Below are 13,588 nucleotides of genomic sequence, written 5' to 3'. Positions count from 1 at the left end.
TGGGTGTCTTGTGAGTCATGAGTCATATTTAAATAATAGCAACATGAAAATATATGTCAATTTAAAATAAAATACCTAGTGCTAATATCAAAGTAGTTTTCCATTTATCTTTTAGCATTCCTGTGAACAAATTCAAGTGGAATAAAACTATGTATCAATCAACTCAGTTTTACAAAAGTCAACTAGGTACTAAGAATAGATTTGATTGCTGGTTGAATTATGTTCTAATGAAACTGAAATCTAAGTTGAAATATGTCTTTGTTGCCCAAGTGCATATTTTCAAAGTTATATATTCTTCATGAACATATTAATAAAAATATAATAAAAATAAGAAATATCAAAATGTTTAGGACGAAGTATATATTTTTCTATGAAATCTAAGTATCTGTACATTTCTCTAAAGTTGTCTTTCTATCTTTACAATTTTCAGGAAAAATTAAGCACATGATACTAGCTTTATTAAAAGGCTTTAGCCTGGCTGGTGTGGCTCACTGGTTGAGCATCGACCTATGAACCAGGAGATCAAGGTTCCATTCCCGGTCAGAGCACATGCCCGGGTTTCGGCTTGATCAGATCAATGATTCTCTCTCATCATTGATGTTTCTATCTCTTCATCCCTCTCTCTTCCTCTCTGAAATCAACATAAATATATTTAAAAAAATAAATGGAAGTTTTTAAAATTAAAATATGTAGAGCTATTTGAATGATCAGAGCAGAAAAATATTCAGAATTTCATTTCAAAATGTAGGCAATTGTCTTGGCTGTAAAAGGATTCTCTGGAAGGCTGAGTGGCCCTGCCAGAACTGTACACATTTGGGAACTCTCAGGGGAAGCTTCATCCTCTAGAGACTTTTCCGCTTGCTTTTCACTTCAAAGCAGTCAGGCTCAGCGTCTTGATAATAAGCCAATGTGAACAATCAGACAGCTGTAGTTTCTCCTTCACACTCTTGGTCCTTTTGTTGTTGTGTGAGAATATGGGAATATAAATCATAAAGAAAATATTGCACTTTTACTTATCATTAACTTCAGCACATCTCTCATGGAGTCAAATAATATTATTTGTGTCAGTTGTTTATGGAATTAAAAAAAAACTATTGAAAGCTGGATGGGATCAGATATTTTGATTTTTCTGGTTTATAGACAATAAATGGGGGCTCAGAAATATTCAGTGACTTGACTAATGGCACACAGCAAGTAAGCAGGTCAGCTCAGGTTCCCACTCCCATGCCTCCCTTTGCCTCAAAACCTTCTCTCCTTCAGTTCAAGAGCTGCATTTTGACCCACTTGCTCACAGCAGCCCTATGCCAGGCTCTGTGGGGATGCTTCCATGTGATAACCCTGTTTTGCTCTAGAGTAAGCTAATTGTGTATTTTTTTAACCAAATGTTTTAAAGCACATAGTAAGATCATTTATTTCTAATGATTAAAATTCAAAGAGTTTCAGATATATTTGCTTATGCAAGAACACAAAGGCTGTAAAATTAAAGTAATCTTGAGAGTATATAATGTCTAATGAATAAAGTGATTTAAGGGTGATTTTTTCCAATTGATTTTTTAAAATTGGGGTATAATTTGAACACAATAAAATATTCAATAGGATGGGTTTGTATTTATATCTATACATATCACCTATATCTAAATCTATAACTATTCCCGTTATCATTTGTCTCTCAACCACTTGAAAGCAAGCTGTAGATATACTTCCTTACTGCTAAATTCTCACGTGTAAATTTCCCCAAAACAAAGATACATTTTTCATTACTTCCATACAACCCTCTGAACTAACTTTTTAAAAGGCCAACCCAACACACAACCATACAAGACCAACATTTTAATTTTTATGATCAATAAGTGTGCATATGCATGTTTTTATTTTAACATAATTATATGAAATTAAGTGTTTTTGAAATGATATGCTTATTTTTTCTTGGATAAATGCTAATATTTACTCTATTTACTTTTCTGTTACATAAATGTTAGTATTTAAAGGACTAGTTAACAGTGGCAATAAGCAACAATTAATATTACTAATTAAGCAAATATTATGTGTGAGAAAAATATAACAATACAATGTTTCTGTTTCTTGATACAGGGACTTATTTAAACTATTTAAACACTTTTTAATATTTATATTTTTGTAAGCTCTAAATAATAAGGCTAATTAAATAGATACCATCTATATTTTTAAAAGGTAACAATGTCACCTTTTTCCCCTTTATATAATACAGTAAGATATTTTTACTCTTTCTATTTCCTTTTCTAAATTTAGACCTTTGAACACCCCACAGCCTTTAGGACATATTTCCTTTCTCCTGTCTCATGGTAAAAGTGAATACCATCAAACATAACGTTCAGTTTCACTTAAAGCCCTGCTTTTGTCAAGCCCTTACTATACTTACTCCTGATGTTGGTCCAGTATGATGAAATCAAGCTAAATATACTCTTCCTGAAAGCATTAGATCATGGAATACTTAGAATTGTTTAAAGGATATTAAGTTCTTTGAAAACAATTTTATTGAGGTAAAATTCCCATAAAATTAACCAGTTTAAAGTTTACATTTATGATGTGTAACATTATGTCTATCTGGTTCTAAAGCATTTTCAACACCCAAAGGTAAACCCTGTACTCATTACGTAGTCCTTACCACTCCTTCTCCCCCAGGCCCTACCAACACTAATTTGCTTTGTGTACTTATAGATTTAGTTATTCTGTATACATTAGGTAAATGGAATTATAGAATGTGTGACCTTTCCATCTGATTTCTTTCATTTAATGTATCTATTTATGTTATGAACACATTTTGGGGTTCATATATGTTGTGGTAGATATTAATACATCATTCATTTTTGTGACTTAATTCTATTCCTTTGTAGAGGTGTGCCATGTTTTGTTTATTCATTCATTATGGACATATGGTTTGTTTCCATTTTTTTATCTATTGTCAGTAGTGCTGCTAATACAGATTTCTGCATATGTTTTTGTTTGAATATCTATTTTTAATATTTTGCGTGTGTACCTGGGAATAGAATTGCTAAGTTCAATGGTAATTCTGTTCAACTCTTTGAGGAACTACTAAGCTATTTTGACAGTAAGGGAATCATCTTACATTTCCACCAGCAATGCACAATGGTTCCAATGTCTTTACTTCCTTGCCACCACTTGCTATTTTCAATTATTATCATAATTTTTATTACCATTCTAAGTAAAGTGGTATCTCATTGTGGTTTTGATTTGCATTTTCCTAATGACTAAGGATATTTCACAACCTTTTATATTCATTGAGAGACCAGATGCATGAAATTCGTGCAAGGATAGGCCCTCGCAGCCCTGCCTTGGCCCTTGCAGCTCCGGCTTCATCCAGAAGGTTGCATGGACAGTCGTTCCGCTGTTTGGCCGTTTGGTTGATTTGCATATTATGCTTTTATTATTATAGATTGACCACTTTGTAGTCTTCTTTGGAATAGTGTTTGTTTAAATTCTTGGCTTATTTCTAAATTGGATTGCTTGTCCTTTTGTTGTTAAGTTACGTCTTATTTATGTATTCTGTATAGTAGACCTTATATACAATTTGCAAATATTTTTTCTCATTCTTGTGAGTTGTCTTTTTACTCTCTTGATAATGTTCTTTAATGGACAAAAGTTTAAATTTTATGAAGTCAAATTTATCTATTTTTTCATTTGTTCTTATGTGCTTGGTGTCATATCTGTATCCATTGCTAAACACAAGATCATGAACATATACTAATATGTTGTCTTCTAAGAGTTTTATAGTTTTAGCTCTTATATTTAGGTCTTTGATAGATCTATTACTTTTTGTATACGGTGTGAGATAGGGGTATTAGAATTTTACTTACTAGTGACAGCAGGTTTTTACACTTGTAGGCATTGGCTTTCAGCTTCTCAGAAATGTTTAACTTCTGTGCATCTACAAGCATGTTCTGCTGACTAGAGACTTTTCAATGAGATCTTTCACATTCATACAGTTATAATATAGACTATCCATTTCTACACCATGAAGAAATTAAGGTAAATCTCTCTTTCTCAGGGAAAATGCTTTTAAGGCACAAAGGTAATTTGAACTTGTGAAAATTGAGGTAGATTGCAAATAAGTTATTTCTTAGGTAAAAAGTTGAGAAAGTCCTTTTCTTAATTAGCTGTACTTTCTTGGTGACTTTTTTCAGTTCTGAAGCAATCTTATTTCCAAAGATTGAATATATTTTTGCTATATAGTTTTGTCATAACCTATACACCATATTGAATAATTAATAATGCAGTTACTTCATCATTTCCTAGGCTCATTGTGGCCTCTTTAAATAACACCAAAGAATTTTGGAGGAAGAAAATATATATTTTTTTGCTTTACTGTGATTTTTTAATTATTCTCATGCACAATGTTTTCCCAAATTGGAGAAGGGCATTCTTCTTGTTCCACATTTTGAAAATATAATAGCACAACAGGCCAACATTTTAACTTTACAAAACATTTCTGGCAACAATGATATCCACCTTACAGGCACATGTCTAAGGAGACTTTCTTCTTCAATTTCTGTAAAGTCAAAGTCTCACAGAGTGCTTCTGTGTGTCTTGAGGAAACTAAACATTACAAAAAATTTACAAAAGCTTTAGTTTCACAGGCTGGTAAATCATAATATTTTAGCAGTGTTTTGTATAAGGTATGAAAGGCATTTAGAAGGAAATATAATCTTTTTGGTAAGAAGGTTATAGACTGAATAGAATTTGCCAAAATGTACATTTTCACTATATGCCAAATATCTAAGTAGGTGAACAAAGTCTAATTTTTATTTGAGTATGATATTAACAGTTCTTTGTCTTGTGTTTTCTGAAGTTTCCTTGAACATTTCATAACTTATAAGATTAAGATTTTAAACTTATTTTTTAAAACAAAGTACTTAATAACAGAGGAGGGCATTTTTGTTGTTGCTGTAATTCAGTGCAGCACTTGATAGATTAGAAAGCATGATTCCTGGTATGATCTGACAGAATTAGCTTTTCATTGTAAAGGGCTAATGCATTTGCTGCCAAAATCTTTCCTTTTGTTCACTCACAGGACAATTTAAGTGTAATCTCTGATACAGGAAGTGTATATTTACTCAGTTTCACACATCAATTAAGAGAACGCTATAATAATGTGTCCATGTGGTATTTCCAGGTTAAAAGTGCTGCTATTCCCAATTAAACACACTCTTTGATTATTGTCTTTTCTCTATTCCTTTACCCTCTTTGCTACCCATGTTTCCTGGGATCATCTCTCAAATTTCTGGAAATTGAGTCTGAATTTCTAGTTATCTGTTGGGGTAAAAAAAAAATACTAAAACAAATCCGTTTATTCAGTAAAAAATATTTGTGGATAGTCTACTATGTGAATAAAACAGACAAAAACCTCTTCCTCATTGTGTTTAGTTTTTGCCGGGGAGAGGATTTTATCAGACATTGGTAAGTACTACAGAAAATATCCAGGCAGGGAAAGAAGAAAGGACGTGCAATTGAGGTGCATTGCAACTTGCAACAGGGAGGCAGGGAAGCCTGTACCAAAATGATCTTTTGAACAAAACCCAGAAGGAGAAGAGCTGCATGTCATGGGCAGGAACTTGATCCCAGTTGTATCAGACTTAAAGTTACATCTTTATATGTTTAGTACTTTACAAGTATTATTTTATTTTAAAATATTATGGGAATGTAATATTTTATTAAATAGAAAGTAAAAATCCCATCTGACAAGGGATTTATTGTACTTTGACAGAGATATTTCAATGCCTGACTGATTCAAATGGCTCCATCCATATGACTCCCACATTAAATACAGCTGTGTCAAAATGTCCTTCTTTCCTCAAAAGACTAGGTTTTAGACATGTAAACAAACTTATATAAAAACGCATGATATTTAAGGAAAAGGAAGAATTCAGAGTTGAGGAATTAATCTGTGAAAGTGCAGATCAAAGAAACTTTTAGAGAGATGCTGGCACGCAAATAGCATCCTGAGGATCAATCAGACAGGCAGGCTTGGGTACTCTGGATTCAGGAACAATAGGTGCGGTGCTGTGTTTCCTGTGCCGAACGCCTGATCTTCATTAAGAATTGCAAGAGCTCACATCTCAAACATTATGAGATGGAAGGTGAGGCTGAAGAAAGAGGCAGGGGTCAGATCGTGAAAGGATCTGGGTGCCTGGTTGAGGGGCTCATGAATAATTTTGAACAGAACAAATGACATCATTAAGCTTACTTTCTGAAAAGATTCTTCTTGCTGCAGAGGAATGTCAATTGGAGGGATTGGTGAAAAGACTGAAAGCAACCTCAGAAGTTTGGACAGTCAGTCATTGTAGATACAACACAGAATATTAAAAGTGTTAAAAGTATATGTATGGAAAAACTAACAGGATTTGATCATTAACTGGATTTGAAGATTTGAGAGAGGGTTACTGGGGTGACAATGCAGGTGTGTAGATAGTATTCCTGGTTAGATTGAGGCACCAATCTTGCAATGGGATATGACCTCATAAACACTCTGCATTGCTTCACAGTATCAGTAGTCTGCTTGTACTCATATTTAATGTTACTATAGTATTTTATTTGTGGGTTGAAGAAAATGTAAAGATTGAAGTAAGTTGTATAATAAAATAATTGTTGGTACCTTTTGATTAGTCTTCACAATGAAATATTTTCATCTTCTTACATTTTAGTCTATGAATGACAAGGTACATTTGGCTGGCCAACTGTTAGTGATTGCTACAAATAAAAAATCCCTTCTTATGAAGAACAAAACTAATTTCGATTGCCTAGTAAGTGCACTTTGTTAATATCGCCTCTCTCATGAGAACTCTGTACAAGACACTATTATTTTGAAGGTGAGAATCTAAAAATCATTTGCCCGTTATTCCATGGTTCATAAGTCATGAGAGTGGGAGAATTAATCTCTTTTGTTCTTCACGCTAAAGTCCCAGATCTGTCCACAGCAGGAAGAAAAAAATTCAAAAGTAAATGAATAGTTTATCACTTGTATACATGATTCTAGTTAGATAAGAAAACTATTTTTGGTTGAATAATCCTATATAATAAAAGCCCAGTGACTGAAAGGGCAAAATGACTGGAAAACCAGAGACCAGAACAATCAAGGCCCCTCTTCCTGCCTGGCCCCGCCCCCCAGTGAGCAGATAGGGGCAATCAGGCAGGCAGGTGAGTGGTTAGGGGTGAGCAGGCAGGCAGGCCAGTGGTTAGAGGCAATCAGGCAGTGCAGTTAGGGGCGATCAGGCAGGCAGGCGAGCAGTTAGGGGCCAGCAGTCCCAGATTGCGAGACAGATGTCCTAAACTAGCAGACACCTCCCAAAAGGTCCTGGATTACGAGAGGGTGCAAGCCGGGCTGAGGGACGCCCCCCACCCCCGCCATGCACGAATTTCATGCACTGGGCCTCTATCCTATATATATAAAAGCCTAAACAACTGTTACAACCCGTTGACTGAACTACCGGTCGACTGCTTGCTATGATGCTCACTGACCACCAGGGGGCAGATGCTCAATGCAGGAGCTTCCCCCTGATGGTCAGTGTGCTTGCTCCCATAGCCAACCTCCATGGTCCCTCCCCCCAGCCGGCCCACCTCTCGCATTTCCTCCCCCCAGCTGGCTGACCCCCAATCAGCCCTGATTGGGACTGGGCGAGACAGCCCCAATCGGCTCCTATCACTGGGCATGCCAAGGGACCCCACCCATGCACGAATTTGTGCACCGGGCCTCTAGTCAATTATAATGAGCCCTTGAAACTTTCATTTTAGGGAAATTGTAATTATTTTGATCAGAAATATTTGCAATTAAGAGTAATCTCAGAAACTTTGATCATGCCATAGTTCAAGGGTGAATTATGATTAGATTTCAAGTTGACTGAACTCTACCAGTGATGTTTGTGGTAGTATTTATTTTTGTAATAGGCTGCATTTGGTTTTATATTCTGAATTTTAAAAATTAGAAAATTTTGCCGAAGTGGAAGATGTGGGCACATGACTGTCTTGAAAAAGGTTTGGTAAAGTTACTTTTATCTAGAAACACAATATAGAAATAGGAAAGAGAAATATTTCATATGAGGTATGTGAAAACTACTATATACATATATGTATATATTTACATATATAAAATTATTATAACTTTGTATGTGAAAGTTTGCTATTTAAATTCTTATTAATAAGATGAAAATTGTAAAGGAATTCACATTGAATATTGCGGAGTGGTTACTTATTTGCTCTCAAATTTGTATTGCTAAAAGCCTAATCAGATGCCAAATATATACAAATAGAATTCCATACTCTCAAAACCAAAGTCTTCTTTGATGTGCACAAAAGGATAATTTAAGAAAAGAAAGACATTTTTAAGCAGTGATGTCAGATGTCTTTTTAGTATTGAATGACCAATTTCAACACTATTAAAAGAGGTCAATGTTGAATTTACAACTTCTTATAAGGTTATTCATTCTTATCTAGGAAAAAAGACTTAACCTTTTAGAAACAGAACATTTTTGCTGAGGACACAAAGGCTTCTTAAAACATAGACTATTTTCAAAAGCACTTACATAATCAATAAGAGCTGCACATGGGAATTTGGTTCCAGTATACTGATCACTTATGTGAATACAGGGCTAAGGCACAAGTAGAACTTAGAAGGGAGAAATCAGTTCGTTTGTATTCTTCCTCCATAGTTCTTAGCCTCTAGTGCTTCAAAAACACAATTGTATGAGTCATCATTTGAAGAAGAAAATGTGGCCATGTCTCTTCTCTCCTTAAGAATCTACTTATAATAATTTCTAATTGTTTTGTAAAATCAAATACCAACATGCCTTCAAAATTTCCAGCATGCTCTCTGGTTCATCATGCCCTACTCTTTAACCCACTCACTTTTCTTTGAACCACTGGTTTTTCTGAGGTCCTCAAGTCCCGCAAACTCACGTTCATCTTGGGGCTGTCACACATGTGGTTCTCTCTGCCTGCAATGCTCCTCTCTTTATTCCAGGACCACATCGAACTGACTTGTTCTTTCATGTCTCAACTTGAACATTGTTTTCTCTCAAGACATCTAAACCCACAGTTTAATCTTCTGTTGTACATTCTCATAGAACTCCTCATAAAAATCACTTTGTACACTTAAAGTGAATAAGATATTTATTTAAAAGGCATTGTTTAATGGCCATTTTCCCTTGAGGCATTGAGGCTTTTTCCCTTGAGGCATTGGGCCTTGTATGCCCAGTGCCTGGCATTTAGTTGGAACAGAGAAGACAGTTGTAGATTGACTACCTTGATACAGTGCTTTCCTATAAAGAGTGTTTAAAATCTTTAAGCTGTCATTATGTGGCCTGGGAGACTTTTCTTTTCTAGACAAGTTCATTAAGAACATATCAACAAAGGAACATTCCTCTTCTGATCTGAGTTTGTGGTCCTCTGCGGTTTTGGCCCTTTCCTCATGTGTTAATAGACTGATATGACAGTGGGCTGATGTGCTTAAAAACATAGACCAGTGGTTCTCAAAAAAAGGGTTAGTTAGCTCATCAGGGGACATTTGGCAATGCCTGGAGAGATTTTTGGTTATCATAATGGGGGGGGGGAGGTGTCACACTGGCATCTATAAGACAGGGATGCAACTGAAATTCTACAATGCACAATGAAGGCACTCAAAGAATTATCCAGCCCAAACCTTAATAGTGCTGAGTTTCAGAGTTCCTGATATAGTGAATAGGACTCAAAATTATTTTGACCTGGGTAAGTAGTTTCTATGATATAGCTTGATAGTATGTTATTTAAGGTAATTAATTTATATTTTTGGTACTCATATAGACATGAATAGTATCCTTATTTCATAATGTGTAGATGGTTTAATTAGAGTCAATACAAACAGCTTTCCATACAAAACATAATAGCATTCAATAAATCTTAGTTGAATTAAATTTTATTTGGCATGTCACTTCAGCCTATCAAGATCATTTTGTGTCCAAGACCTGATATCTAAATTATTCCTAATGTCCTACTTTCATGTCAAGCACAAAGTGGATCAGTGTGGCACCTATGCCGTTGATAGCAATTATGAATAAGATAATACCATGCACTAAGATGAAATTCTGGAGATTTGGTTATAAAATATAAGTATTTTTAAAATGACCATTTTGTCATAGTTATACTTGACCCTATGACATCTGCTTTTTATTGTTTGGCATTCATTGATGAAAAATAATTACACCTTCAAAAAGATTCCATGCATTGAAAAAAAATATGAAAAGATGGATAACATTTTAATTACTAAAAATGGGTTAATATTTTAAATGTATTGAAATATTATACAGATTGCTAAAAGAGCATCATATTCTCTATAGACAAATGGGCAAAGATCAAAAAGAAAATGACACAAGAGAAAATTATTTTAAAAATTAGTAATTTAAAAAGTAATAGTAAACATTCATTGAAAACTATTTTTTTCAGGTACTGGGCTAAGTGCTATAAACACACTTTTGACTTACTCTGAAGTATGTATTATTTTTATCTTTATTTGATGGGCTTATCAATGTTAAATAATTTACCACAGTCTCTTAGCTATAAAGGGATATAAGGTAATAGATTCAAATTCACTACTGGTAAAACACTTGCAAATTAAACAACCTCATAATAGATTTTGTATTGCAGATTAGGGAAAACAAAAAAATATAATAATATTCAATGATGTAAATCTTAGACTAAAATATATACCATAGATTGGTGGAGGTGAAGTCTTTATCTCTAGAGAAATCAAATTGACAATGTTTCTTAAGCATCCTAAAATGTTTTTATGCTTTAAGTTACAATGCCATATGTAACATTTTATGTATAACATTATTATGTAGAATGACAAGAAAGATAATTAGATGTTCAGAATCAATTTAAATATATTGGACAATGGCCAATTAATAAAACATTATGAATATTATTAGGAACTATTTTAATTTTGAAATTATATAACATTCAGAAAACTTTTCTTTATATAATTCTAATCAAAGAAAGACAGATACAATATAAAAATTGTCAGTTTATCAAAATAGAAAATCTGGAAAGGAATATGGAAGAAATAAATATAGTGGCAGTATAATTAAATCAATGGAAATGGAGTTTATACAGTAAATACATGCTATTCAAGTCTGTGAGTAACTAATTAAATTAATTAAAGTAATGAATTCTTTGGCTGCATCATAAAATCTGTGTCTATCCAGAACAGAATAACTTAGAGTTGTGATCCCTATATCTGGGTTTCTCAATCTCTGCACTATTGCTATTTTGGGCTGGATAAATCTTTGTTGTGGGGACCATCCTGTGAATTGTAAGGTGTTTAGAAGCAACCCTGTCCCCCCCCACCACCATCCATTTAATAACATTACACCCCAACCCCTATCTTCCATGATGACAACCAAAAGAAGGTAAATTATTGTTTTGTAGAATATTTTTTGGAAAAGTGGCCACAAACATTCCTTTATCTATACCAATGCATCTGTAATGTAACTTTGCAGCTCCTTTAATGTAGACTTTACTTTTCTATCTCTTTAATCTGGCCTAGTGTTGTGACTTTCTTTGGCCAGTACAATGAGCTGGTAGTTAAGAGTCCCAGTTCCAAACCCAGGCTTTGAGAAGCCATGCACATTTCCTCTTGTTTTGTTTTTTTTGATGTGTGTGTGTGTATGTGTGTGTGTGTGTGTGTGTGTGTGTGTGTGTTTTCACTCCTGTCTCTCATCTGAATAAGCCCATGCTAGATGATGAAAAGAAGAAAGATAACCTGGACCAGAGTTGAGTTAGCTAGATGTCCCAAGTGAGTTTCCATATATTCCCGAGAGATACCAGCCAAGGTAGCAAGAGACCACTCATAGGCAACCCACAGCTAACCACAAATGCGTAAGTGACCCCTCTCTTGAGCATAAGAACATCCCTGCTGAGCTTGGCTTAAATTCTCAAACCACAGAATATGAGCCAAATGCCTAGTTGTTTTAAGTAATTCAATATTTGAGTGCTTTGTTACGTAGCAATAGGTAACCAATACACTTTGTGACAACACTTAACTTTCCTGCTTCTGGAAAAGTTGTGTTAATGCCAATCCTCTGCAAAATGAAGGTTTATATCTTTTAATTTGCCTTGCTCCCCAGGATCACTCACTGACACTTCCAATTGAAATATACTCGAGTTTTCTACAGGTTGTTTAATCTCCAAATAAGTAGCAGAGACCATTACGTCTTGTGGATTTTGACTATCTAAATAGCTAGATGTATTTTAAGATATAATTGGTTTTTACTTGATTAGGGCCAATTAGGCTTTATTATATTTATTTTACATTTTTCAATTAATGTATGCTTTATAGAAGTAATGAAGTTGCAAGGAAAAACAACCTATCTATTACTTTAGGATATAAATATTTGCAGGATGTGGGCTGAAACTGCTGGGATATTTTGTGAAAATAATTAGCTTTGGAGATTAATGAAGTAAAAATTATTATAATTGTATTCTAACAGTAGGACACTGCTGATGCTGAGATTGTTTGTACTGAAATTTTGTGTTGTATAAATTTCCCACTCTTTCTGGGCAACCTGGATCAAGTTGTTAAATTTTTTAAATATGTCATTTCACAATGTAGTGCTAATAATAACTTAATATAGAATCTTATTTTATTCTATTTTATCAATTGGTACTGGGTTTTGTTTAAAGTTTTTTTTATTCTTAAATGTATTGGGATGACATTGGCTAATATTATTATATAGGTTTGAAACATACATTTCCATGATACATAATCTATATATTGCATTGTGTGCTGACCACCAAAAGTCACCCTCCATCACCATATATTTGACCCCCTTTATCCTTTACTACCCTCATCCCCTTCCCTTTGATAGCCATCATACTATTGTCTGTGTCTATGAGTTCTGTATGTTGGTTTTTCTTATTTGTTCATTTGTTGCTTTTAGTTTTATATCCCACATATGAGTGATCATATAGTTCTTAACTTTTTCTGTCTGACTTATTTCACTTAGTGTGATATTCTCAAGGTCCATCCATGTTATTGCAAATGGCAGTATTTCATATTTTCTTATGGCTGAGTAGTATTCCGTTGTATATATGTACCACATTTTCCTTATACATTCATCTATTGAAGGACACTTCAGTTATTTCTGTGTCTTGGCCACTGTGAATAATGCTGCAATGAATATAGAGATGCTTATAAAACCTAGCTGAGGCCAGCCTCACCCAGAGCAGATGAGCGGAACCACTCAGCTGACCTGTATGGGAATAATGAGTCTTCTTGTTTTAAGCTATTATTAGTATGTTTTGGCATGGTTTGTTAGGCAGTAATGATGAGTTGTGTTGTATAAACACCACATTTTTTATACCTCCTGTACTGTTTTGAGGCATAAGTAACATTATTTATATGAAAAAACAAGCACCTATATTTGGCCAATATTATTTTATAAAATAATGCCATAACTTATCTTATAATAAGTTATATTACATTTTGTAAATAAAGTTTATATCTACAATGAACATTTTAGTTTATCTAAATCCTAATTTTATTGATTTTTTAATATTAACCAGA

Source organism: Myotis brandtii, unplaced genomic scaffold (assembly GCF_000412655.1).
Source record: "Myotis brandtii unplaced genomic scaffold, ASM41265v1 scaffold115, whole genome shotgun sequence".
In the NCBI taxonomy this organism is placed as follows: Eukaryota; Metazoa; Chordata; class Mammalia; order Chiroptera; family Vespertilionidae; genus Myotis; species Myotis brandtii.
Note: the sequence above shows the minus strand (reverse complement) of the source record.